Genomic DNA, 11,561 nt, shown 5'->3' with positions numbered 1-11,561 from the left:
GCCATACCAATTTTGGTGTAAATCCTATTAACGAAACGGCCAGGAGTAGGCGGCTAGATAGATAGATAGACAGATAGATAGATAGATACGCTCAAAGTCGCAGAAGTTTGCTAAGAAATGCTTCGCATTTAAAACAACTTGTTTTCGTACAATGTTGATAGGTGGCAGCACACCGCAAGATGGTCTCTTGTTGTTTGAACTTCTCGACACTGGATGAAGATAGCGGGGCTTTGCTTCTAGGGTGACGCTGTAAAACTTAAGAATAGATATAGTGAAGTCGAATAATATAGACGACTGAGTGCGCCGTTGTGAACAGTGACGTCTTACTAGCAGTCTTCTAGTTGCGCTCATCAGCACTTCAATTTCGGTTTCGCCGGTTAATTCGGTTTAATTTCATTGCTCCGCAATAATTACTAGAGGCCGATTTTTCAAAATCTCAAAGCTGCCATGGCCTCTTCACAGAAAGGGCAGCTGTTCCCCCGTTTGACCCGACTACCCGTCCCTGCTAGTTAAAAAGTTAGCCGATTTTTATTTATTTACTACGTAAAGACAGTGACAGCAACTGCCTTGAGCAGTTGTTGGCACTGTCTAATGGTACATTGTTGACAGAATACAACTTACACTTCACCTTTCACTCCGATGCCTATCAGTGTCGTTGTCAGCGTCTTCCGCTGTGACAGTAGACAGCTTTATTTTTTAGTGCACTTTCCGAGTCGCCCCTCAGGACCACACTAAAGTTTATTGTCTGTTTGTCTCTCTACGGGACACAAATTGCAAGAAAAGTGTAAAGCTCATGATCTAGCTTTTCAAAAGATCTCCTTTGTGCGTTAGGATGATGGGCCGCTGATCTTGACCAGCTGTGTTCCTGCAGCGTAGAAAGGTCAACCGCTTGGGTCTCGTAAGGTTAACAAGTTTCTTTTGTGAAAGCGCAAGACATGCAAACCACCCCCCTCACGAGATAGGCGCGCGCGCAGGCGATCACGCCACGTAGGGCAAAGTGCAGCTGGCGCGGCAGGAGACGCACCAGCTGCACTTTGCACTGAGCGGGGCAACGACCTTTACAATGCGCCCCCTCGCGTCATGTCGCTGGGCACCAAGAAAGCACACTGACGTAAATGGTGTGGATAAACAGCTCGCCGTTAGGATGCTGAAAGACGTACGCCTCGTGGCCTAGCCGTCTAACGCCGCGCACTGCGGAGCGATAGGTCAGCCGTTCGATTCCGCGCTTCGCAAAAGTTGTTGTGAATTCTTCTTTTTGGCTTATATATATATATATATATATATATATATATATATATATATATATATATATATATATATATATATGCGGGAAATGGCGGCGACGGACGGCTGCGACGGAAAAAAAACAGCCAAGAATTCAGAAGAAAAAATTCCGAAACACTAGACCGGGGATTTGACCCTGCGATCCCTCGCTCCGCAGCAGGCTGCCTTGGACAATCACGCCATGCGTCATTCGTTCTCCAGTATACTAACGGAAGAATAGCAAGTTTTAGTATAGCGGGAAACGCTTACGTTAGCGTTAGCGTGCGTCTCAACGCTAACGCTAAAACGGAACGCGCTGCGTGTCAACTGGTGGTCTTTTAGTACAGCGGAAGGCATTCCCGCTAACGCTAACGCAAGCACATACGGCGCCATCTATAGACATAAAAATCACAGCATATCCACGGAGCGAATGATGATCAGTGGGCGAAGCTGTGGAGGTTCATCGGTAAACCGTGAATCTTCCGTGAATTCTGCCCAGTACATCATCACCGACGTGAGATCGGGCGCGTGTATACTAAAGGTTCGATGAGTTATGACGACTTGCAGCTCACTTTAATTTTACATGTACGGTGTGAATTTTCATTGTTTAGAAAACCATTGCTTTAGAAAACATCTGGCGTCTTTCGTTAAGCAGCTGGCGTCTTTTCGTTTTGCTTTAGAAACATCTGGCGTTCTTTCGTTTTGCTTTTACAAAACATCTGGCGTCTTTCGTTGGTTTATTTCATCAATCAACGGCGTTTTGAACAAAATTTTTATTGTTTAATCACGCACAGGAGAAATTTCACCAGGCACTACCTTGGAGGTAAACAATGGCTGCTAATGGGAATGAGAGACAGAAGAAGTCGGCTTTTAGCTAACACTTACACTTCTACTTCTACTAACGTTTCCTACTGGAACATGCCAATGGCTGCAAATGGGGAATGAGAGACACAAGAATTCGGCTTTTAGTTAATGCGCACGCTGCGAATTTTTTATTGTTCAACAACGCACAGGAAAAATCTCCCACCGGCACCACCTTGGAGGTCAAAGCGTAAGACTGGTTACGCACTACGACTACTACGACTACGACTACGAGGGACGAACGGGTGCCGCCTTAAGGAGCTTCGCCCCTAAAAACACTAAATGCACTGTAGAATCCACAAAAGCGCCACCAAGTCGAGCTGATCCAAAGTCACCACTGTTGTGTCTCCATGTCGCGTTTGCAGAAGTGTTGAGTTCTGACACATTGGTTCCTGTCGACATGCCGCGTTCGAGAATTCTTCAAGACCCCTATTACCTGACCTTTTTAAGCTGGGACGCATCACGCGTCACATTCATGCACTGCCGCGAAAGGCATGAAGGGAAATGACGCCTGACATGTATCTGCTTGACTTGTGGCCGTATCTTGGAAAGATGCGACTAAAGACAGCGTCGCCATCTCTGCGCTGCTACAGAAAACATGAGCGAACCTTGCAAACAAATCTTGCTAAGCCTTCTGCAGCGCAAATCCACTTTGTATATCAAAAACGGAGCTGTTTTGTCGGTGGTACACGGTTGGCGAAGCCTCATTACTCAAATCTAAATCAAATACGAACATTATTAGGGAATGAATAAGTTTAATAATGCAGGACGACGGCTACAAAGATTCGAAGTGGACGGCTCTCGCTTCAACAGGCACCGCCATCTTGCCCTATGTACGGGATCTCTTGCGTGCGTTAGCGTTGAACGCTATATTCCAGAAATAGCGTTCGTACGTAAGAGCTCGGGCTACGTTTACGTTCTGCTCATGCGCAGTTAGGAGCACGCAACGCTAACGCTAAATCCTTGCGTTTGCTGTTATCCGCTATACTAAACCTCGCTAATACAAATGCACGCCGCGTTGGGCGAAACGTACGTGACGCCACACGTGGCGAAATTAAAATTATGCCAGACGCGGGCCATGCTGCATCGTTGCCCGCGCAGCGTTTGCGCCGAATCGCTGTTAACCCACGCTACTTTTCCATTTTGGGGCTGTAGCGCCGCGCCACTCGTGGCCAGCCGGCCAGAGAACAAGAAGAGCATCCCGTGACCAAGGAGGTTAAAAAATTATTGCTGGAGTGGCGATTATTGCGCAATAGTGAAGCCGTGCCCACCAAAAGATGGCGGCTGCGCCCGCCATCTTACTAGGGGCACGATAAACCATCAGCGTTTGGCGAAGGAAAGCGAGCGTTTTCCACGCACGCCAGAGAAGTTTAATACGGCAACTTTTACGGGTCAGATACTGCTGCAAGTGTGTTTTTGTGTTACTGGTTTTCGTAAGTAAGCCTCAAAGCCATGGCAAATTTTATTGGACATCAATCGTCAATACTCCTCTCGACGGGTTACTTTTGTCGTCAACAACGATCTTTTATTTTGCAATTAACGTAGCATTTACACTAAAAGATCAAAGCCATTTGACCTCTAAGTAGGCACGACCAGAAAAGAGCATGTTTCCGAGCTCTTTGGTGGGCAATGGCTGGCTTCACTTTCGCTGGCAAGGCGTTTCGAGAGCTTCCACTCCAGAATTTTTTTTTAAACCTCCTTGCCCGTGACCAAGGACCCGTGACTCGTGGTGCGCGAGCTAGTGGGAACGCTTTGGCACTTGTATGCTTATGCCCCAGGAGGGAAAAAAGACAGCTGAACCAGAATCGCAGTATATATCTTACACCACGACCAGAAACCTGAGGCTAAAATTACAGCACAAACGCACAAGACACCCACGAAGAAAACCAACGTACGACACAAGCGCTCACTAATTGCTTTATTCTTTCATACGTCAACGCATGCATACGTCCAAGTTAACCTTACCGCACATGCGCACACAATAGCTCTAAACCAAAGCGTGTAACAAGGATGATAGTGTATTAGATACGCCTAGACGTGAAGTCATATTCAGATGGTGCATGGACAAATAAGAAAAGAAGTAAGACGGACAAAGAAGTGCGATTGCGCTGTAATTTGAGCATCATGAATATGTACCAACTAGACCCAAAGGAAGTTTTATTTTAGTGACCACAGTTGACGCCCGCAGGGAAAGCCCGCCGTGGCTTCACGTGCCACTGCCAAGCGCCGTCTTTATTTATTTCTCTTGAGGTCGCGCGCTCTCCGGTTTCGTTCGCCGCCGAAAGGAAGGCGTTGCAGTGTCTTGGGACAACGCTAACGCACGAGTCAGATAGTGGCTTGAATTCTTCGGATGCGTCCTGGAGGTTCGCAAGTTTCTTGGGTCCCCAATTCCAAAACTCTGCACTGTTTGGCTGGAGTTCGGATGTGTGCCTCCGACTTGTAATTCGACATACAGGGCGTGGTCGACCGTGCTCGCACGAATATTTCTTGAGTAGGAGTTTTGTACGTCTTGTGCTTTCACCGGAAAGTTCGCGTTAAAGCTATAGACCGCACGAAGGTCGCTTTGCTCGCTGGAGCGGCCGCGTTTGCCAAAAGAGTGAGCTGCTAGTTAGAAGAGCAAAAGCAGAGGCTAGTTGAAGTAAAAATGTGACGGTTCCCGCTCATCCTGTGTCTACATGTGCGTTCTTTTCGTGCGCCCTTCTTTTACAGCGAAAGCTGTTATGAGATCATTTCAGCGGCCGTTTTTGGTGGCGTAGTTGTCCGCCGTCGCCGCCGCCGGTGTCCGTAACCACTATCGCTCGAAATAAGAAAAAAAACGAAATAAGAAAAAAATTCCAGGATGGAACGGGTTTCGAATCTGGGCCCTCTGCGTGGGAGCACAGTATTCAACGTCTGAGCCATGCCGGTGCTTGAAGCTGCTTTGCAAAAAGGTCCTATACAGGCTTCATGTCGGGAAGGAACCGCATTAACATATGCAATATAGCGTGGTATAAGAGTAAAATAAGCACCAAGCGTCGCACAACGCGAATTCTGTAACCAGGCGTCACAAAATGCGAATTGCGCAACGAGAACGTTGTTGAATGCTTCCAACTTATTACAAAGAGGTCCGCCATAATTCTTCATCGCCATCAGGCACAGCATCAACAAAGTGCGCATAATGTCTTACATGCGTTTAGCAGGTACCACGGCTCTCCGTAGAATAACGAAAAATGGCATAATGCCTGCTTTCCTATTTCTCAAAACTTACAATGATTTATAGCGTAGTGGGTTCCTCGCAAGTGCACTTGTATTGGTTGCCAAGGAAGCCCATAAGCGCATGATCTATTTCCTCGGGGTCGCAATAAAGTTCTTCGACCCCACCCCCTCTCTCTCCCACGTCAACGTATGTTATACAGCATAGCGGGAGAGGGAAATAGCGACCGGGCGTCACCCAATGCAAATTACATAACTGGTGGGCCGGTTAAAGCTTCCAACCCACTACAAAGGGCTGAGCCATAATTCTTCATCGCCATCAGTCGTCGCGTCAACAAAGTGCACATAATGCCTTACAGATGTGTAGCTGGTGCCTCGCTTCTCCGCAGAATGACGAATAATGGCATAGTAAGTGCTTCCCAACTTCACAAAAACTGTGATTTATGGTGTAGTGGGTACCTTGCTAGTGTACTTTTATTAGTAGCCCCAAGAGCGCTTACAATGGTCTCTAGAAACGCCGCTCTTCTAGCTTTCGCTGTGACTGTACTGCGGTTTCAGCGCAGGCCTGGCGTTTTTGTTTGAGCAGTGCTAGAAGTGTCGAGCTGTGACAATTGTTAGTTCGCACTCGCCTTGTGCAACGTGCGTCTTTTCCTGCGTCATTTGTTTTTGAGCAGAGGGCAGCAAGTTTTTAGCTGCTTCCCGGTCTTCCTGTGACATTCCAATTTCTTGCTATCGCATTTATTGCTTCACCCTTGAGGCGATACTGTGACCTTTTTTCTACAAATGTCAGAGCACTTTAGGGCAAAACTGACTAGCACATGTGAACTATAGTTAAGGCCCCTAGTTTTCCACGATTTCGCGAGAAATCAAGGAATTGACGTTTCTTTTTTCGCGGGAATGCGAAATAAAACGTTACACACCACGCTTCTGGAAACTAGAGAGGAACAATTTTGCTCCATAGCTTCTGAAAGGTGTCGCTACACGCCCTTAAAACGCAGATAAAGTAACAGGTGACAGAAGGTGACGTGAAAGTTCTGTATTTGCTCGAATCTTAGGCGCACCTAGTTATCCGGAGTTTAATATAATATGCACCGGAAATAAATGTTGCCTCACTTTAAAAAGAAAACTACGACACGCACATATTTTGACGATTACAAAACAGAAAGACAGGGTCGAGACACCCTCATAGAACGTGATTATGCGCCTCACCTACCTAGAGATCGTCACCCTGATTACCTCGGTCTACAAGGAGTTGATGCGAGAAAGCGTGCAAGTTTGTCTTCGATATCAGAATAATTCAGTGTGTGGCCCCAGGAGCTTTCTCTGGCGGACATGCATCTTAAGATTTTTGTTTGTTCGGAACGCCAGCGGACAGTTTTTCGGACGCGCAAAGAAGAATCGACGCGGCTATATTGAGCGTGCTGCGCGTAATGCTCATTTTCGGACTAATTGTCACTTTATTCTGTAGGGCATCACGAAGCTGCAAATAGAAGTTAGCGTGCCAATAAGCAAGCCTGTATATTAGGCTGACTTGGCATCAACAGCTTTGAAGTACCTCTTGAGGGATATCGTTAGTGAAACATATCTTTAAAAATCAAAAGCGCTGATTGAGATACCACAAAACGGAGACGGATGCTCGTGTTGCTTTCCTTTTTTTCTTTGGTTTCATAATTTGCGCTTTTGATTTTGAAGGTTAAAAACATAATGAGGTGAAGATGCTGTGAGCTGCTTTTTTCAAGCGAAAGGTTTTGATTTTACGCATTCAGAATTCATAACACTGCCGAGTTCTAATATACGCGGCGCGGCTCTTTTTTTTTCATACATTCCCATAGACTGTCGCAATGACCACGAGCTCCGTCTATGTAAACATGAGCGTAAATCGAAATAAAAACCGGAGCTTCCTACAACCAGGTTATTCAGGTTAAACAGATCAATTATACATAAAAGTACATTACTCCTTTTGAACCTGTCTAGAAATTTTCTCGATTCAGCGAAAGCACCAGCAAATAACATTATCAAAGTAAAACAAAGTATTGCATTTTGGCCCACGGCATCACTCTTTAGTTTTTATCATTATCCATTGTATACTGTATATCTATACATCTTCATTTGTGTTTGTACTAATTCGGATTATTGTACTTTATAATGCCGTATTGAACTTGTTCATTTGTAATTGTGACAATTCTGTGCATGCACATATATCTGTGTATATTCCTGTGTATATTTTATTATTTTTCTCTAGCGTTGTCCGCTGTTGTCTGCTGTACTCGTGGTGCCAGGAGCCTAGTCAGACGTGTATAAACGCGCCTTTTGTTCCAACACCATGACAATTCATGTCACATGTATTGTCAAAACTGTAAATAAACTTCAAACTTGAAACACAAAGCACACACACACACACTCCGAACCCCGCACTTCACACTCACACACAATTCTAGGCGCAGCGTCTTCCACCAGTCTTGGCCGATCTCGAGGCAGTGAAGCGATGTTTCAATTCACTGTGCACACATCCGCACGTACATTGTCACTTGCATCGAAATGTTTTTCGCACTCGCGAACGTACTAGGGGTCGAACGAAAATCCCACAGTCTCCTGTCGCGGGATTGCAAGTTTCCACCTGTCGTATTGTTCTGCGTCGGCTGGTAAACAGAACAGGGAGGCATTTTCGACGGTGCCCTTGTATCCCGAGCGACAGCCCGGCACACAGAAGGTGTTGGGCGTCGCTGTCACGACAAGGTGACCACGAAAAGAAAAAAAAAAGGTACAACCAGCACAAACAACACCACTCTGCGCCCACACTCCGCTAATGGCGGCCAGCAGCAGCCGGCTTCCTCGTCCCCCTTCTAGCTACGCCAGCGCCGCGGCACGGAAAGTGCCGGCGGTATATGAAGCTCTCCCATTGAGTTACGCGGGAGTTTCATGACCAGTAGATGTATTGAGGAACCATGGTATTAGCCTTCACTATAAAATGGGTGCGTCACCATTTGCACTTAGTGCAGATATGGCGCAAACTGGTTGTAATCGAGCACGAAATGAGGCTGTGTGACAAACTCGGAACCACGCTCGCAACATGTTCTGTCGCGAAGGCGGTTCCGGTTTGGTACTCGACGTCATCGCGGAGGCAATTTCTTTGTACTGTCTTTACAAATAATATAAAAATGTTCGCGTTAGATGTGAGCAAGTCAGTACGTTGGCATATTTTATTAGTTAATAGAAAAATTGTTCATTTGCTTTATCGTCTAAAGCGAGAGAAATTGAAGCGGCCACCAATCGCAAGGCTTAACTGTAGCCGTAGGCCGTAGAGCCACCTATCCATCCAACGTACTTGCTGTTTGCGGCTGCACGAATGAATGAAACCACGTTTATTCCACTTTGAAATGCACCGAAGGCGCTGCAGTGGAAAAGGGGGGGGGGTTATTAGGGCAGAAGGAAGTGGTAGAGCTGCGTCCGCTTTATTAAAGGACGTTCTGGAGGCAGCTAAGTGGGGGCCGCTTGGATCTTGTGGCTGTCGCGGAGCCGATCGCCGACCGGTGGTGCCGCCGGGTCCTGGAGGAACAAGAGGAGCGCTCGCCCGAGCTCGATGGCCGGATCCGGAAGTGTGGGATCCGGACAGGCCCATGTCCGGAGAGAGGAAGGCCAGGGTCCCCGATTTATGGTGGCCAGGGCACGAACCCGGAGTGGGATGTAGATGGGGCACTGCCAACACAGGTGGTTGAGGTCCGAACGGCAGTTGCATGTGGAGCAGACACCGGTTACGGGTGGTGGTGTGCCACCCCTGTGAAATCGATTTGCGTCTGCACGTGCGCGTATTCCCGTTTGCTTTCGTTCCATGTCGATGCGCGAATTTAGGGTCTCATTTAAGCAAAAATACAGCCAACGAACGCGCACGAGAATACAAGCACGCTGACTTTTACGTAGACGGAGGTGTGCTTTTTTTCGCCGGACTTGCTGGAGAGCAGTTGACCATCGCCGCAAGTCAACTCTTGACGAGCGCATCGGGAGTAACCGTCATCGTAAGAATGCCGGAACAAGGGACTAACGTAAGCGAAAAAGTGGCGAGGAACAGGGCAGAACAAGGCGGAGCTGGGGGTTCGGGAACGCCGAGAAAGCAAAGTCGAGTGCAAATGCTAGAATCCGCAATCACGGCTGGTGAAGCGAGGAACGACGTTGTGCTCAAATTCTTGGATGCACTGATGTCAGCGAATATTCCCCTTGAGAAGGTGGACAACCCAAAACTGAGAACGTTTCTACAGATACACGTTAGGAAAATAGGAATGGCGGATCGGTACCTGCATCTGATGCGCTCCGCCGACGACTTCCAAAATTGTTCGAGAAGCAGAAGGGAAATTTGAGGGCTCTGTTTCAAGGCACCACAGTTTCAGTAATTACAGATGAAACCACCGTTGACAGATCAAAATCGGTTGAGTACTTCGCTGCAACCTGTTCTCGTGGAAGTGAAATTCGTGGACGAAGTGAACTCGCCCGTGATAGGCCGCATTGTGACAAGAACAATGACGAGGTACGGAGTTGAATTTGAGGATGTATCGGGCTTTGGGCTTTGTTAGCGATAGCGCTAGTTATGTGGTGAAGTCCTTTAAGGAGTGCATAAAGCCATTTTGCGAGGGTGCTGTTCACATTACGTGTGTAGCCCATATAGTGAACATCGGTGGCAGTACACTGCAGGCATCTTTTCCCTTAGTGGACAAGTTTGTCGCCTGCATGAAGAAAGCCTTCCGTCTCTCGAGTAGAAAAAGAGCTTTTTACAAATCACATCTGGAAGAGTGCGGAGTTCAATGTACCAAAGCACCCCCAGCACCTGTCCAAAGCAGGTGGAACTCGTGGATTGAGGCTGTTGAACAACATCCTGCCTACTTTGAGCACTATCCCACCTTGCTTAGGCAAGTCCACCAGAACTATGGAGAAACAAAGTGCGCTGATTCTCTTCAAAACTGTTTTGTGAACAATCAACTGAGCTTAAATAAAGCATGCGATGCACCGCAGTATTTGGAAAAAAAGTGTCAAGCTTGCTGAAAGCAGCAGAGGGTCAGCGCGTAGGCTGCCACAAAGCGTACAATGCTTTGTTTACACTTTGGGGATACCTTGAAGCATCCACACAGGAGTGTTTTGCAAAACAACTTAAGAGAGAAGATCTTGCAGTGAGCAAAGCGGCGAACAAAGCGCTAGTATACTTGGAGAAGTCCAACACCTGGATGTTTTTTAAGGATGTTAGGTGCTTGGATCCTCTGCAAGTTGGGTGCCTTTCAAAGAAGAGGCCAGAGTTGACAGGTGTGCCTCAGCTTGCAGACGAATCGCTAGCTCTAGCTGCCGAATGGCAGGTGTACCTGAAGACTGTCGAAGAAATAAAGACCAGTGATAAGGACTTGGCTACATTTCTTTCCAAGCAAGAAACTCCGGGAGCAGGCTTCGATGTCCTGACTCTCTGGGCAGGGATGGAACAGCCCACTCCAACCCTTTCGTAAATTGCCCTTTAAGTACTTGGCAATACCAATCAACTCTGTTGACGCAGAGAGAACATTAGGCAGATATGGTTACACATTGTCCCACAAGCGTAACTCTCTCAGTCAAGAGAGCACTAAGTATCATCTGATGCTCTGCCACTGCTTCCTCCAATTTTATTTATTGCACGAATGTTAATAATAATAATATCTGGGGTTTAACGTCCCAAAACCACGACATGATTATGAGACGCCGTAGTGGAGGGCTCCGGAAATTTCGACCACCTGGGGTTCTTTAACGTGCACCTAAACCTAAGTACACGGGCCTCAAATTGCACGAATGTTTCAAGCCTGAAAGTGTGCAATAAATAAATTTCTACATGTGCCTTGCATCTGTTTAGTATTGCCGCAGAAATTTGCATGTTTAGAGTTGCCGCAGAATTTTGCAGATTTCTCTAACTGAAATTGCAGAATTCCAAGTTTTGCACCGCATAAAGTTAGGGGCCCTAACTATAGCCAGTGTTAGTCCCCTGATTATCATTCTGTGATCTGCCGACAGCTTCGACCTTTATTTCTACGCCTTCAATATAAGCCCCTTACTCAGTAAAGTGGATTAACGCTCAGTATGAGCAAATATTCGTAATTTCGCTCAGAGCTATTTGATTCGCAAGTTTACTAAGGGCAAATAATAAATGTTCGTCCCTTTGGATAACATAGGAGACGGCGGCGTCAACCATACTTCGAAAAGGACGCATATGAACGAATATAAATATTAGTCCTATTCGTTCT

The 11,561-nt window shown here is 46.8% G+C and overlaps 1 pseudogene; it reads left to right on the top strand.

The window, feature by feature from the left end:
- Window positions 1-9,335: 9,335 nt before the first annotated feature.
- Window positions 9,336-10,971, top strand: LOC119374278 (uncharacterized; annotated as a pseudogene).
- Window positions 10,972-11,561: the final 590 nt, after the last annotated feature.

Source organism: Rhipicephalus sanguineus, chromosome 11 (assembly GCF_013339695.2).
Source record: "Rhipicephalus sanguineus isolate Rsan-2018 chromosome 11, BIME_Rsan_1.4, whole genome shotgun sequence".
NCBI lineage: Eukaryota > Metazoa > Arthropoda > Arachnida > Ixodida > Ixodidae > Rhipicephalus > Rhipicephalus sanguineus.
This window is presented reverse-complemented; position numbering and strand designations above follow the sequence as displayed.